Below are 17,041 nucleotides of genomic sequence, written 5' to 3' on the forward strand. Positions count from 1 at the left end.
GCCCAATCGGCGGTAACCGCGGAGGGGAAGGGGCGGAGTCAAGGGAAGAGGCGGGGCCGTTTTGACGGTTCAAACTGGATGGGTGGGGCGGCAGGCCAGTTGATTGACGATACTGAAGACCAATGGGCATGCGATCTCGCGATGGGTGACCAATCAAGGCAGCAAAGGATAGGTGCTTTGGAGCGCTATCAAGTTCGGTTGAGAGGCAGCATTCACGCTTGCCTGGCTGGAGTGTTTTTTTTTCAATCTGCTCTGACTGCCGATTCATTTTCTCTTCATCGAACTACTGCGGTGTTCAGGTTACTCAGATGTTCTCTTCCTTCAGCTTATTTGTTTTTGTTACGATTGATTTCTGTCCGTGTAAAGCGCGTTTGGTTCCCAGCTTATTCTGCGCTGTTGTATCTAAGCATAAGGACATGAGTGAGTGATGGAGCAGGCAGGGCCTACAGAGCCTTAACCCTTTATTTGGCCATTGCATACTTTTATTGTGCCAGGGATCATTTAAACCCTCTTCTTCTGCCACCATATTCAGAGTCAGACATTGGGCATATCAGGGTTAAAGTGTGAGGTTGAATCATGACTGAGTAGACATGTTTTTATTGGCTTTTAAGCGAATTATTAGCAGTTTATTGCATATAAAACCATTTGGAAGAAGTAGACTCATGGAGAGAGTGATTCAGTTTTAAACGTGAATGGAGAGTGCCACTTACTGCACTGTCTGATGCAAAGCAAAGTATTAAGTTGTTATTTAAATTATGAACTCACGATTGGTGTGTAGTCATCTTGCTCCTGATCAAACGGTGCGGGGTACAAGTTCCATTAAAGGTACTTGAGACTTGACAATAATTGTTGTGGTTCTGTTTGCCAAGCTGGAAATTTTTGTTGCAAACGTTTCGTCCCCTGTCTAGGTGACATCCTCAGTGCTTGGGAGCCTTCTATGAAGCACTTCTGTTGTGTTTCCTCTGGCATTTATAGTGGTCTGTCCCTGCCGTTTCCGGTTGTCAGTTTCAGCTGTCCGCTGTAGTGGCCGGTATATTGGGTCCAGGTTGATGTGTTTGTTGATGGAGTTTGTGGATAAGTGCCATGCTTCTAGGAATTCCCTGGCTGTTCTTTGTTTGGCTTGCCCTATAATGGTAGTGTTGTCCCAGTCAAATTCAGTTGCTTGTCGTCTGCGTGTGTGGCTACTAAGGATAGCTGGTCGTGGCGTTTCGTGGCTAGTTGATGTTCATGGATGCGGATCGTTAGCTGTCTTCCTGTTTGTCGTATATAATATTTGTGCAATCCTTGCATGGGATTTTGTACACTACATTAGTTTTGCTCATGCTGGGTATCGGGTCCTTCGTTCTGGTGAGTTGGAAGGACCCGATACCCAGCATGAGCAAAACTAATGTGTACAAAATCCCATGCAAGGATTGCACAAAACACTATATAGGACAAACAGGAAGACAGCTAACGATCCGCGTCCATGAACATCAACTAGCCACGAAACGCCACGACCAGCTATCCTTAGTAGCCACACACGCAGACGACAAGCAACATGAATTCGACTGGGACAACACTACCATTATAGGGCAAGCCAAACAAAGAACAGCCAGGGAATTCCTAGAAGCATGGCACTAATCCACAAACTCCATAAACAAACACATCGACCTAGACCCAATATACCGGCCACTACAGCGGACAGCTGAAACTGACAACCGGAAGCGGCAGGGACAGGCCACTATAAATGCCGGAGGAAACACCACAGAAGCGTGTCACAGGAGGCTCCCAAGCACTGAGGATGTCACCTAGACAGGGGACGAAACGTTTGCAACAAAAATTTCCAGCTCGGCGAACAGAACCACAACAACGAGCACCCGAGCTACAAATCTTCACCCAAACTTTGAACTTGACAATAATCTGGCTAACACTCCGGTGCCAATAGAGATAGAGTGCTGCATACTTAGAGGTAAATTGTTTTGGATGAAAAATTTGTACTATTGCGGACAACAGAAAGGATGTTCTCCCTGGCCAATGTTTATCCATCAGGTAACAGCACAAACCAAATAATCTGTCTGTTAGCACATTGTTCTTTGTGGCGCAGTTTACTCTGAACAAATCAGTTGTTGTATTTCTTGCATGACAACTGTCCTTGTTGTTAGCTGTCCCATCATTCGAGATAATATCTATTCAGGCTCGTGAGTTTATGCCATGGGTCTTTATGTGATTGAACAGACTGGTTCTTGACATGTAGGTCAAAGCACTTGTTGGATCAATTATTGCCATTTTAAGTCATTTTTAGAAAACCCTCACAAATATTAACATGAATGCTACTGCACTTTAAGGAGAGCTTCGTAATGACTCTGAAGTGTTTTCGTTGGCCTCCACTGGAATAATTCTCATTTGAAAATTAAGGGGAGGTGAATTGATGGGGAGGTGATTTTGGGCCACAGTGGTTAGTCTACCAAAGTTAATTTTGCTGGGGCTTTGTCTGAATACTGGTGGACCTATTCCAATAGGACACTAGTGTTTTTGAGATGATTATTTTATTGAATCCAGAGGATGCACTTCTGTTTTGGCGGTACATAGGTCAAATGCCACGGCAAAACATGAGTGTTTCCAACATTGCAGTTAATGAACTAGTTTCTGTAAAGTGTTTTGAGATGTCTAGAAGCCCTGAATGATGCGTATATGTAAGTTTATTTTTAATGTTTGGTGGTCTATACTGCTCTGTGTCTTCTGAAGTGTTGACTGATGCAGCAGCCAACAACTTAATTTTAATTGGTTTTTAGTGGTGTAGGTTGATGGGGAAATGTTTTTTTTGGATACCAGCAGACAATCCTTGATTTAGAGTAGTACTGTAACTTTACTGAAAATTACAGTATCTCTTGTTGGTAGTGATAATATTACAATAAAGCGTTCAACTGATTATTTAGACCAGTCTAGACAACTGTTTATGTAGCATATATGTTGAGATATCTTCTCTGAAACATGCATGTGAAAGGGCTGCTGGACATATTATGATTAACTGAGCACTTTGTTTTCGTAGAACTACTGAGTATTCATAGACTTTGAAGGTGTTACTGTCTACTGTCTTACATTTTTGTAAGGGGTTGCCTAGATGTCTAGAATGATCAAAATACATCTGCAATTTGAATGGATGCAATCTCTTTTTCTATAACTAAACCCGATCCGTTGCTCGTGGTAAGCCAAAGAACAAACTGTATTTGAATCATAGGTATTTACTACACAGGAGATCACACGATTACAGTAGGTCAATGCCCTGTCTGAAAGCAGTCCAAAACAAATCCTTTTTTCTCCTGTGTATCATTTTAAAAAAAAATAACAATATGAGGTGTATTTGCTCTGATATTCCTGAAATAAATACTTGATTGGGATGTTATGGGTCATAGTAATAATTCAGGATTTTTAACTTTTTCCCAGATCATTGTAGGAGAGATTGCAAAACATGGCAGATGGGAAATGCTGAAACCTTGTTTTGAATTTGCAAAAGAGAAGTATCCAAGTGTGGGAGCTAGAAAAAGAAAATAAAAGAGCATTGTTTGTTTGAAAAGTTAAAACTTTCTTACAACTAGCTTAAATATGCTTAATTTGGTTCAACGCTTACAGACTAATACACTTCATGCAAAGGTACAATGTTCTACGAGTGAATTTGTTTTTAAAAAGTGAGTCACGTGATGTAATTGGCATTGCTACTGGGAATATGAGTTTTAATTCATCCACAGAAGTTTGTGGAATTTAATTCTAGTTAATAAATCTGGTTCATTAGTGTCCCTTAGGGAGGGAAGTCTGCCGTCCTAACATTGTCTGGCTGTATTGTGACTTGACAGCCTACGGCAGGCCACTCAATTCAAAGACAGTTAGAAATGGAATACAAATGTTGGTCTTGTTGATAATGCTGACATCCGAAGAAATAATAAAGTAAAGAAAACAAAATTTTACAATATTGCCCAGACAGATGCTACAAGAAGAAACTGGCACTTATAAAGTGTTGTTTTCTCCTGAAGGATATCCCATAGTACTTCAAAGCTAATTATCTACTTTGGAAGTATAGTTAGTATTATAATATAGGATACATGCAGTCAGTTTACATACAGATAGGTTCTAAACATTTCCAAATAATCTGTTTTTAGCTGTGATAATGTGTGCTGCATCCAAGACTGAGTGTAAGTCATTCCAATGTGTAATGATGTATCACTGAAAAATGCACAGCAATGACACGAAGTACACAACTTTTTGCAATGAATTATCTTGTTTTTACCATCATGTTTTAGCATTATATGTTTTAGTAAATGGCTGCTATTTACCAAGCATGGAAGTTCTTCATAACCAGATGATTGGTTACATCTGTTATGAACCCTTGATTCCAAATCTTGTGTATAAACAAGACACAGCCCTGGCAACATTGCATATACTGGGTGTCCACAAAATAGGCATACAACGGAAGTGTTCACAGAATGTAACTTAGTTAAGGCAACACATAGTTTTGGAATGTTTGTAAGGCACCAATCCAATTTCATGGTTCTGATGGCCATTGTAGATTGCTCTAGTTTTGACCTTATGGCTTATAGTTTTATTATTTTCTTGTCATTGCTTTTTCATACAATACTTCTGTTTTCTACTTGGCCTACAGGATTATGTGGCTGATGAATTAAAAAAAAATGACAGGCTATTTGTTAGCTCAGAGTGAATCCAACTTGTGACATGACAAAAGCTTTTCCTGCCACTCGAGAATAAATGCAGCTAATATGTTTGTGCAGCATGTTTGCACAATTAAAAATGCTGTTTTTTGGTTGAATATTTTGCACTTTATGGTAAGACCTTTTTGACTTTAAATGTTAGCTATGCAATTTGTTTCAATTTGGATTGTTACTTGCTGTTTTGGCAATACTAGCGAACACTTGAAAAAAGCTGAGTAAAAAAGCGTTGTCTTTTGAAGCAAATAGAAACTTGTCACTTTGGTCTGCTCTAAGAATCATAGAATCTCTGCAGTGTGGAAAGAAACTCACTGAGTCTGCATTGACCTGACCTGCTAAGGATAGTCCAATGCAGATCCTCCCCCATGGCTCAGGGCACATTACTATGGCTAATCCACCTTACCTCCACATCTCTGGACACAATGGGCAATTTCGCACAGCCAATCCACATGTATTTGGACTGTGGAAGTAAACCGATGCACCTGATGGAAACACATGCAGACTCCACACAGACAGTCACCCAAGGCTGGAATTGAATTGAACCTGGCTTCCTGGTGCTGTGAGGCAGCAGTGCTAACCAGTGAGCCACTGTGCCGCCATCTGGTGCGCTTCTGGCATCTTTAGGAGATTCGCTTTGGCATTACAATGGGACTGAGATTTGGCTGTGGTGTTGAGTAAGCATGATAATTTTTCCCACAAATGTCAGGCCCATACTGCAGGATTTCATCGGTGTTTAAAACAGTGGGAAGGAAAGGTTGTGTGCAGAGAAAATTAATGACTAGAAGATAGCTAAGCTTAAATTTTATATGTCTATTGAAAGTAGCAGGAAGAGAAGACCTTGCAAAAGAGTGCATTCAAGACGCTGCGTTTTGTTGTTGACAGGACTGTCAGACAATACTGTAGTTTTCATACACTATTTACCCTGAGCCTTCACCACTCTTAAAAGTCTTTTTCTTCTCTTTCTCAATTTTATTTATTTCACCTTTATCTGTTGCATCTCTGAACTGTGCACTTTCATTTCTCAGTTCTGGCTATATTGCTCAACACTCATTTCCTAGAAAAAGCAGCTGTTTGGTGAGTAGGAATGGTGAGTATATCTTATCTTTAAAGTAAAAGTAAGGTTTATGTTTATGTCTCTCGTCCTTTGTTTCCCAATTTTTTTTAATAAAAATTTGTTAGGTATAATATGACAATGGCATTAAAAATGACAATAAAGGGTAAAGAGCTGGGAGACTGGTGTGGTTAGTTCAAATAGAGTCATAGAGCTGTACAGCATGGAAACAGACCCTTCAGTCCAACTTGTCCATGCGGCCAGATAATTAATCTAGTCCCATTTAGTCCATATCCCTCTCAACCCTATCCCACCAAATGCCTTTTATATGTTGTAGTTGTTCCAGTCTCCACCACTTCCTCTGGCAGCTCATTCCATACACATACCACCCTCTGTATGAAAATATTGCCCGATAGGTTCCTTTTAAATCTTTCCTCTCTCACCTTAAACCGATGCTTTCTAGTTCTGGACTACCTCCACTCCAGGGAAAAGATCTTGTCAATTCACCCCATCCGTGCCCCTCGTTATAAACCTCTATAAAGTTACCCTCCAACCTCTGACACTCCAGGGAAAGTAGCCTTGACCTATTCGGCCTCTCCCAATAGCTCAAACCCTCCAGCCCTTGTGAATCTTTTCTGAATCCTTTCAAGTTTCACAACATCCTTCCTACAGCAAGGAGACTAGAACTGAACACAGTGTTCTAAAAATGGCCAAACCAACTTCCTATACAGCCACAACATGATCTCCCAACCCCTATACTCCATGCACTGACCAGTAAAGACTGGCATACCAAACACCTTTCTCACTGTCCTATCTACCTGTGACACCACTTTCAAGGAACTATGAACCTGCACTACAAGGTCTCCTTGTTGAGCAAAACTCCTCAGGACCTTACCATTAAGTATATAAGTCCAACCCTGATTTGCCTTTCCAACTGCAGCGCCTTACATTTATCTAAATTAAACTTCATCTGCCATTCCTCAGCCCATTTGTCCACCAGATCAAGGTTCTGTAGTATTCTGAGGTAACCTTCTTTGCTGTCCACTACACCACCAATTTTGGTGTCACCTGCAAACGTATTAGTCATATCTCCTTTATTCACATCCAGATCATTTATATGGAAGGTGAAAAGCGGTGGACCCAGCACCGATCCTTGTGGCACCCCATTGGTGACAGGCCTCCAGTCTGAATAGCAACTCTCCACCACCACCACCCTCTGTCTCTTACATGTTGAATAAAATATGATAGTAATAATAGATTTGCTCTCGTACAAGAGTTGCTGGTGGACACAAAAGTAATCCAGTGTGAACATATTTGCAGCATATGTTTGCAACTCGGGCATCTTCGGATCTGGGTTGAGGTCCTGGAGGCAGAGCTGCAGACTTTGCACCACATCAGGAAACAGGAAAGTAACCTGTATACTTGGGTCCAAGAGCCTGCCACACCCATCAGATCCTGTAATTCAGATTTGGAGTGATGACGGACAGGAGCACGTGACTGCAGGTGAGGCAGATATGGGACTCAAGGGGTAGTTTTGGTAGTCTTAGTTCCTGCATTTGTCTAGCAGTTACAAAATTCTTATTAACTGTACGAATGAGAGTGTGGAGTACAGGGAGCATTCCTGAACTGAGCATAGTACCACGATACAGGGGAAGCATTCAAGTTGTTGGGAGGAGGCAATAGGGATATAATCATGATAGGGATGGTAGAACTAGGGGGATAGATGCTCTTCTCGGCAGATGTGAATGTTAGTCCCGAAAGCTATGTTGCCTGCCTGGTTCCAGGTTTAAGGACATCTCAGGATTAGAGAGGAACTTGGAGTGGGAAGTGAGGGATCCAGTTGACATCGTCATCCACGGTGATATCAGTGACATTGCCATAGGACTGGCAAAGAGTTTCTGCTGAAAGAAGCAAAGCCTCAAAGATAAAAAGAAATACACTCAGGATTTCTACCTGAGCCATTGGCAAACTGACATAATAAAGTCAAGGAGTTAAAAGCACGGCTCAAAGATTGATGTAGGAGAAATGGATTTCAGTTGATTGGCTACTGAGTTAGGAGGAAGCTATTCTAGTGGAGCAGGGTTCACTTGAACCACGAAGGGATGAGGGTCCTGATGAATTGAATTAGTAGGACCATAGACAGCAAATTAAGCCAATGGGGCAAAAATCCTGGGGACCAGATACTTAGGCTTACAAAGCAAAAGCAGCTGGCATATTGCAGGGAAGTCATTTAGATTAATAATACCCAGAATGTGACACAAGGAACAGACCATGCCAACATAAACCAAGCAGCAAATACAGTGGGGAAACAATAACAAAAAGGCAAAATTCATGGTTCTTTACTTAAAATAAAGGAATTAAGAGCAGAAAAAATGACTAATGGGTATGATGTTATAGACATGGTTACAAGGATTTCAAACTGGGAACGAAATATTCAGGCGTTATATGACTTTTCAAAAGGACAGGCAGGAGGAAAAGAGTTGTGGGGTAGCTTTGTTAATACTGGATGGAATAAGGACAATTGTAAGAAATGCTCTTGGATCGGAAAATTTAGAATCTGTATAACACTAAAGTCGGTGGAGTAGTGGACATTTTGGAAAAATGTTACAGGTTGCAGGGGGACTTGGATAAACTGCAGAATTGGGCTGAGAGGTGGCAAATGGAGTTCAATGCAGCCAAATGTGAGGTGATTCACTTTGGGAAGAATAACAGGAAGGCAGAGTACCGGGTCTATGGAAACATTCTTGGTAATATGGTTGTGCAGAGGGACCTTGGAGTCCATGTACATAGTTCCCTGAAAGTTGCCACCAGGTTGATAGTGCTGTGAAGAAGGCATACGGTATGTTCGGATTCATTGGTAGTGAGATTGAGTTCCAGAGCAGCAATATCATGCTGCAACTATACAAAATGCTAGTGCGGCCGCAGTTGGAACATTGTGTATAGTCTGGTCGCTATATTTCGGGAAGGATGTGGAAGCATTGGAAAAGGTGCATAGGAGATTTACCAGGATGTTGCCTGGTCTGGAGGAAAGGTCTTTTATGAGGAAAGGCTGAGAGACTTGGGTCTGTTCTCATTGGAACGAAGAAGGCTGAGAAGGGATTTGATAGAGGCATACAAGATGATCGGAGGATTAGATAGGGTTGATAATGAAAGTCTTTTTCCTAGGATGATGACGTCGGCTTGTATGAGGGGGCATAACTACAAATTGAGGGGTGATAGATTTAAGGCAGATGTCAGAGGCAGGTTCTTTACTTAGAGAGTGGTAAGCGTGTGGAATGCTCTATCTGCTAATGTAGTTAACTCAGCCACATTAGGGAGATTTAAACAATCCTTGGATAAGCACATGGATGATGATGGGATAGTGTAGGGGGATGAGCTGAGAATAGTTCACAGGTCAGTGCAATAATGAGGTCTGACGGACTTCTTCTGCGCTGTATTGTTCTATGTATGAGTGGAGGGAAGAAATAACAAGAGGAAGAAGACAATGTTTGGAGTACATTATAAGCCCCCTAATAACACCTACATGGTAGAACAGAGAATAAATCAGGAGATAATGAGGAAGAATTTGAAGTGTACTTGGGACAGTTTCCTAAACCAGTGTGTTGTTTATCCAACTAATGATTAGCCTACTTTGGATCTGGCAATTTGGAATAAGGCAGGCTTAATAAATGATCTCAGAGTTAAAAGGCCCCTTATGAAACAGTAACCATAACATGGTGGAATTTAGCATTCAGTTTAAGAGGAAGAAATTTTGGGTTGGAAATAATTGTGTTAAACTTAAGGGTAACTGTAAAGGATTTATGATAGAGGACACCTAATAACTTCCAAAAACATAAAATTATCAAGGACAAAATGGGGAGCTGTAATAAGTTCAGTAACTAACACCAGAGAAGTATTAAGGAAATTAATGGGGCTAACATCTGATAGGCCTTTTGGACCTGAAAGATTGTACCCTAGGATATGACAGTAAGTAGCTACAAAGATAATGGTATTAATCGTGCAGAAATCCTTAGATTCTGGAAAATCCAAGAGTGTCAGAAAAATCCCATGTAACACCCTTATTCAGAAAGGGAAGGAGGAAAACTAGATATTTATAGACCAGTTCGCATAATATCATTGGGAATATTACAGAATCTATTATTCGGAGAATATCAAACAAAGGGGAAATCATGCTGGATAAATTTATTAGAATTTTTTGAGAAGGTAACAAATAGAATAAGGGGAACCAGTAGGAATAATGTACTTGAATATCCAAAATGTGTTCAATAATGTACTGCACATAAGGCTACTTAATAAGATAAAAACACATAGTGTTAGAGGTAGTACATTTGCACAAATAAAAGATTGGCTAGGAGATGAAGAGTTGGTAGAAGGGTTCAAAGTTTGGGAGAAGATTTGTAGCTCGGGTGCTTGTTGTTGTGGTTCTTTTCGCCGAGCTGGGAATTTGTGTTGCAGACGTTTCGTCCCCTGTTTAGGTGACATCCTCAGTGCTTGGGAGCCTCCTGTGAAGCGCTTCTGTGATGTTTCCTCCGGCATTTATAGTGATGTGTATCTGCCGGAAGAAACATCACAGAAGCGCTTCACAGGAGGCTCCCAAGCACTGAGGATGTCACCGAGACAGGGGACGAAACGTCTGCAACACAAATTTGGTAGAAGAGTGTCAACCTGTAATGGGGTTCCACAGGGACTGGTGCTTGGGCCACAATTATTTATAACATGTGGCAGTGGAGTGCCATAAAGATCGGTGCTGGCTCCATGACTTTTTCATCATTTATATAAATGATTTGGATGTGAGCATAAGAGGTATAGTTAGTAAGTTTGTAGATGACACCAAAATTGGAGGTGGACAGCGAAGAAGGTTACCTCAGATTACAACGGTATCTTGATCAGATGGGCCAATGGGCTGTGGAGTGGCAGAGGAGTTTAATTCAGATAAATGCAAGATGCTGCATTTTGGGAAAGCAAATCTTAGCAGGACTTATACGCTTAATGGTAAGGTCCTAGGGAGTGTTGCTGAACAAAGAGACCTTGGAGTGCAGGTTCATAGCTCCTTGAAAGTGGAGTTGCAGATGGATAGGATAAAAAAGAAGGCATTTGGTGTGGTTTCCTTTATTGGTCAGAGTATTGAGTACAGGAGTTGGGAGGTCATGTTGTGGCACAGGACATTGGTTAGGCCACTGTTGGAATATTGCGTGCAATTCTGGTTTCCTTACTATTGGAAAGATGTTGTGAAGCGTGAAAGGGTTTAGAAAAGAGCTACAAGGATGTTGCCAGGGTTGGAGGATTTGAGCTATAGGGAGAGGCTGAACAGGCTGGAGCTGTTTTCCCTGGAGTGTCGGAAGCTGAGGGGTGACCTTAGAAGTTTATAAAATCATGAGGGGCATGCTTAGGATAAATAGACAAAATCTTTTCCCTGGGGTTAGGGAGCCCAAAACTAGAGGTGCATAGGTTTAGAGTGAGAGGGGAAAGATGTAAAAGAGACTAAAGAGGCAACTTTTTCACAAAGAGGTGGTACCTGTCTGGAATGAGCTGGCAGAGGAAGTGGTAGAGGCTAGTACAATTGCAACATTTAAAAGTCATCTGGATGGTATATGAATAGGACGGGTTTGGAGGGATATGGGCCGGGTGCTGGCAAGTGGGACTAGATTGGGTTGGGATATCTGGTCGGCATGGACAGGTTGGACCGAAGGGTCTGTTTCCGTGCTGTACATCTCTATGACTCTGTGTTAATGACTTGGATGAGGGAAGTGAATACTATAGCCAAGGTTGCAGATGACATAGGTGGGAAGTCACAGTGTGAGGATAACAGAGTTTGCAGAGGGATACAGACAGATTAAGTGAGTAAGCAAAGACTTGTCAGATGAAATATAAAGTGAGAGAATTTGAGTTTGTACACCTCAGCATGAAGAGTAGCAGGAAATGGGAAAGGCAAACGAACTGTAGGCTTTTTTCAAAGGGAAAAGTGTATAAAAATAGGGAGGTTTTGCAAAAACTGTACACGGCAGTAGTCAGACTATGCCAGCAATACTACGAACAGTTTTGCTTAGCCGAAGGAAAGATCAACTTGCATTAGAGGCAACCGAAGTAGGTTCACCAGATTTATCTCGGTTATGGAGGGATTTTCTTATGAATAGATGTTGAGTAGGTTGAACCTGTAGTCATTGGAGTTTTGGTGAGAGAAGATCTTGTAGGACTCTTAGTGGGAATAATAAGACAGATGCTGAGTAGTTGTTTCCCATTGTGGGAGAGTCTAGGAACAGAGGTCATAAAGTTAGAGTTAATGGATCACCCAGTTCACACAAAAATGAGGAGAAATTTCTTTCTGCGGGTGGTCAATCTGTGGAATTCATTACCACAGAGAGCTGTTGAGGGTGGGTTGTTAAGTATATTCAATTCTGAGACAAATATTTAGTCAGTGAGGGAATGAATCTAGGATCATGGGGATAAAGCATGAAAATGGAGGTGACGATTATCAGATCAGCCCTGACCTTAGTGAATAATGGAACAGACTCAGTGAACTGTGTGGTCTACTTCTGCTCCTGTGTCTTGTAGTTTTATGGATGAGGATTTCCACAGTCAAAGAGCTGAGGCAAGGACAGAATCTTTTAATGTTACAGGGAATACACTGTTTTGATGATTGTGTGTGTTTGTGATGAAGAACTCATCTTGGACAAGTATGACACTGTGCCTGGCAGCATGGTGGCTCAGTGGTAAACACTGCTGCCTCATAGTTCCAGGGACCCCGGTTCAATTCCACCCTCTGGCGACTGTCTGTGTGGACTTTGCACATTCTCCCCGAGTCTGTGTGAGTTTCCTCCTGGTGCTCCGGTTTTCTCCCGCAATCCAAAGGCTTGCAGGTTAGGTGGATTGATCATGCTAAATTTCCCATAGTGTCCAAGGATGTGCAGATGAGGTGGATTAGCCATGGGAAATGCAGAGTTACAAGGATCGGATAGGGGAGTAGGTCTGGGTGGGCTGCTCCTCAGCTGGTCGGTTTGGTGTTTGTGACATGGACTGACAACAATGGCTTTGTTCTTCCCAATAATTAATTGTTGTTAGGTTCTGTTCAACCAGATTTGATTTTGACTCCTTGCGTTACAGTTTACAAACTGTACTGTGTGTTTCATTGAGAGAATATGTGTGTACTTCCCATGTTAAACCGAAACCAAGTAAATGGATACAAACAGGGAAATAATACTTTCCTCCCCACAATCAAGAGTTTATTCTTGTCTGCTTTACCAAGATTCTTTTGAAATAACATTTGATTTGATGAAAAATTGTTACTTTTAAAATTGTTTCGGATACAAGGAGAGTAAGGTAAGTAAAAATGCTGGAAAAACTCTGATCTGCCACCATTTGTAGAGAGAGAAACATTGTTAATGGTTTGAGCCCAATATGACTTCTCTTTAGAACGCAGACTAAGAATGATGTTTGGAAATTTTTTAAAAAGTTGACTGGAACATTTGAGCAAGAATCTGTGTAAGAGCTGATGTTCATTTTAGTCAGCTAATGCAGGGCAAAGTAATAGTGACTGAATGGACATTTTATGAGCACGACAGTGTATATGGAGGTACTAAGAGGATGAGAAAACCAGAGAAGTAATATAAAATATTTTTTTTGTAAAGCAGCTAAAGATATTAAAGATTAAGCATAATGTAAAGAAGCTGCTGTTCTTTTGAAATACTAACTCTGGAACTTTTCTGATCTGAAAGTCCATATTTGTAGAGAAAAGAAATGAGACATGGGTATTGGAATAGGAATCTCCAATAGGGCGTAAGTCTCCGTTTTAAAAAGTGTTGGGCAAACGTTTTGTTCATGCAGCCAATGATGCAGGTCCAAACTATAGGTAGTTGTTGGATAACGCGCATTCTGGCAGCGCAATCTGTCTATAACATCACTGAAGAATTAGGGAATGGTTTTATTTGAAAATGCTTGTCTCTGTTCGTAATAGCGTGATTCCAGTGGGGATCGGTTTGTGAGCTTTGTTCTGCACATGTGCTGATGTCCACACTGAAATCTTCACACCATTCTGCGCATGCACCGATGTCTGCGCCGAAGACTTAGCTGCGTTCTGCACATGCGCAATGTCAGCGCTGGTCTTTGTGCCATTCTACACATGCGCAATGTCAGCGCTGGTCTTTGTGCTGTGCTGTACTGCACATGCGCAATGTCAGCGCTGGCCTTTGTGCCATTCTACACATGTGCAATGTCAACGCTGGTTTTCATGCTGTACTGCATATGTGCCAATGGCAGCTGCCAACAGAGCAGCTTTCTGTGAGAGATACTATACCGAGAGCAGCTTTCTTACATTTTTCAATTGTACTGTGTTAAATTTGCTTTTGTTTAATTAATAAATATAATTTCAACCTTCATTCAGGCTGTGCTATACTTTGTGTTAGACTTCGAAGTGTTTTTTGAGTGATTTTCTTTTTGCTGGGTTTGCCCCAGCCCCACCTTTCCCATAAGTCCCATTACTTATATTAAGCGAGGTTTTGCTGGAACACAACTGCGGCGTTATAGAAGAACCACCTGTAATTGCATCCTTATAATGACATGACCCACTGGTTCTTTCGGCATGTTTCAATTTCCAAACATAAATGTTTGCTAAACATTTTTTTTGAAGATGGTATTCCTTTAAAGGGTGAATAGATCCTGGATATCTTAACCGTTCATTATTTCCATACTATTTTTTTCTTGGTGTGTTTGTACACACATGTTGCAGGAAAATCTTCAAGAAAATACAGGGAACATGATAATTTTCAGCAAAAGTCTGATCACTATCTGGGAGCACTGAAAAGGAGGTAAGCCAGGGCCTAGAGTTACCTTTGATTAAAGGAGCAAAGTATCCCTGAGAATTTTAAGGTAGAATATCAAGTCTTGTTATTGCATTCAAGTTCTGTTATTTCATCTTGTTACTGTCTTTTTAAGGCAAAATTTTCAAAACTGATTTCATGCCTTGAGGTTTATATTTGTATATTGACTATGAATAAACTTTCATTTGGAATCTTGAATTTTTTGAGGATATAACTATGAAGTTGGACGAGGGAAATCCAGTAGATGTGGTGTACCTGGACTTTCAGAAAGCTTTTGATAAAGTCCCACACAGTAGGTTAGTGAGTAAAATTAGGGTGCACAGTATTGGGGGCAAAGTACTAGATTGGATTGAAAATTGGTTGGCTAATAGGAAACAAAGGGTAGTGATAAACGGCTCCATTTCGGAATGGCAGGCAGTGACCAGTGGGGTACCGCAGGGATCCGTGCTGGGACCACAGCTTTTTACAACATATGTTAATGATATAGAAGATGGTATCAGCAATAACATTAGCAAATTTGCTGATGATACAAAGCTGGGTGGCAGGGTGAAAAGTGATGAGGATGTTAGGAGATTACAGGGTGACCCGGACTAGTTAGGTGAGTTGTCAGATGCATGGCAGATGCAGTTTAATGTGGGTAAATGTATGGTTATCCACTTTGGTAGCAAGAACAGGAAGGCAGATTTCTACCTCAATGGAATCAATTTAGGTAAAGGGGCAGTACAGAGAGATTTGGGTGTTCTTGTACACCAGTCAATGAAGGCAAGCATGCAGGTACAGCAGGTAGTGAAGAAGGCTAATAGCATGCTGGCCTTCATAACAAGAGGAATTGAGTACAGAAGCAAAGAGGTGCTTCTGCAGCCGTACAGGGCCCTGGTGAGACCACACCTGGAGTACTGTGTGCAGTTCTGGTCTCCAAATTTGAGGAAAGACATTCTGGCTATTGAGGGAGTGCAGCGTAGGTTCATGAGGTCAATTCCTGGAATGGCAGGATTACCATATACTGAAAGACTGAAGCGACTGGGCTTGTATACCTTTGAGTTTCGAAGATTGAGAGGGGATCTGATTGAGACGTATAAGATTATGAAAGGATTGGACACTTTGGCAGTAGGAAATATATTTCCGCTGATGGGTGAGTGCCGAACCAGAGGACACAGCTTAAAAATACGGGGTAGACCATTTAGGACAGAGCTCAGGAGAAACTTCTTCACCCAGAGAGTGGTGGCTGTGTGGAATGCTCTGCCACAGGGGGCAGTGGAGGCCCACTCTCTGGATTCATTTAAGAAGGAGTTGGATAGAGCTCTCAAACATAGTGGAATCAAGGGTTATGGAGATAAGGCAGGAACAGGATACTGATTAGCAATGATCAGCCATGATTATATTGAATGGCGGTGCAGGCTCGAAGGGCTGAATGGCCTACTCCTGCACCTATTGTCTATTGTATAAGTGCTTACATTTTGCAATTTGTTTGTTGCTCTATTTTAAGTTTTCAAGCTGTAGTCACTAAACTTTAAAAGATTTGTGGAGAATGGAAACCGTGCCTGGCAATCCATGCTGACATCAGATTTCTCTCTTGCTTGATTATTTCTGTTACTGTTTATTAATTGTACATATTTCTGCATGGTTTGTTTTTCCCTTCAGTAACTTTGTCGATCTGAACTTGGGACAGGGGTTTACAATGTATTTACAATGATGCTTCTGCAGAGAAAAGCTTCCATTGTTTCTGAATTCAACCCAGACACGGTGATTGATGTTGAAATGATTTATTTGGAAATTCTAGCTGCTTTTGATTTTGTTGAACCTTTTTGCCATTGCTTTTCCTCCTCCCTATCTAGATGATAAACTATAATCTAGCAAGGTGTTATGAGGAGGTGAACAGAATGATTAGCTCACCTGTATTTTTAAATGCCCCCTATGTCGGTCACAATAAATTTTTACTTGAAACGTGGCCATCACACTTCAATTAAATTTAGTTAACTAGATCAAAAGCGAGGGACAACCAATTCCAAGATTTCCTTGAGTGACTGTGTAGTCTGTTAAACCCAGAAAGTGCTCCATCTATCACATTGACAACATATGCAATTACCTTAAAAGAAAGATAGTTGGGAGGGTTGTGTGTTTGTAAAGACAAAAAGATGTAGGCACTGGCAGCTAAAAGGTTTTAGAACCTTTGAATTGTGAGCGTGAAATCCAAGTTCTGCATTTTTTAAATTTTTTTGGACTATGGACTAAAAAAATCTTTTAAGCTGAGGAGCTTGCACAATGTATACAATGTGTAGTAAATATGCTTTTAAAACTTCAGCAATCTCTTTGCACAATGTTTCATTTTCCTGGAATGGTGTACACGTTTCTCTATAAATACACTGTTGAAGAAGGAATAAAACACCTTCAAAGACAATGGATAGAAAAATTCTGAGAAATAATCTAATCTGCATTTACCTGGTTGAAACAATGTATTTTCTGCCTTAAATTCAGTATTG

General features: G+C 41.1%; 1 protein-coding gene across 2 annotated transcripts in view; it reads left to right on the forward strand.

Annotated features, from left to right (window-relative positions):
• Positions 1-178: 178 nt before the first annotated feature.
• The window catches only part of setd3 (SET domain containing 3, actin histidine methyltransferase), a 160,747-nt gene continuing 143,884 nt past the window's right edge, over positions 179-17,041 (forward strand). Inside the window, exon 1 of one of the 2 annotated variants that reach the window (XM_043697136.1) lies at positions 179-299. The gene's annotated coding sequence lies outside the window, so the exon portion shown is untranslated. Of the gene's footprint in view, positions 300-14,530; positions 14,550-17,041 lie in introns of those variants that run through there. The other variant, XM_043697138.1, reaches the window with a different exon arrangement.

This window comes from Chiloscyllium plagiosum, chromosome 10 (genome assembly GCF_004010195.1).
Source record: "Chiloscyllium plagiosum isolate BGI_BamShark_2017 chromosome 10, ASM401019v2, whole genome shotgun sequence".
Taxonomy (NCBI): domain Eukaryota; kingdom Metazoa; phylum Chordata; class Chondrichthyes; order Orectolobiformes; family Hemiscylliidae; genus Chiloscyllium; species Chiloscyllium plagiosum.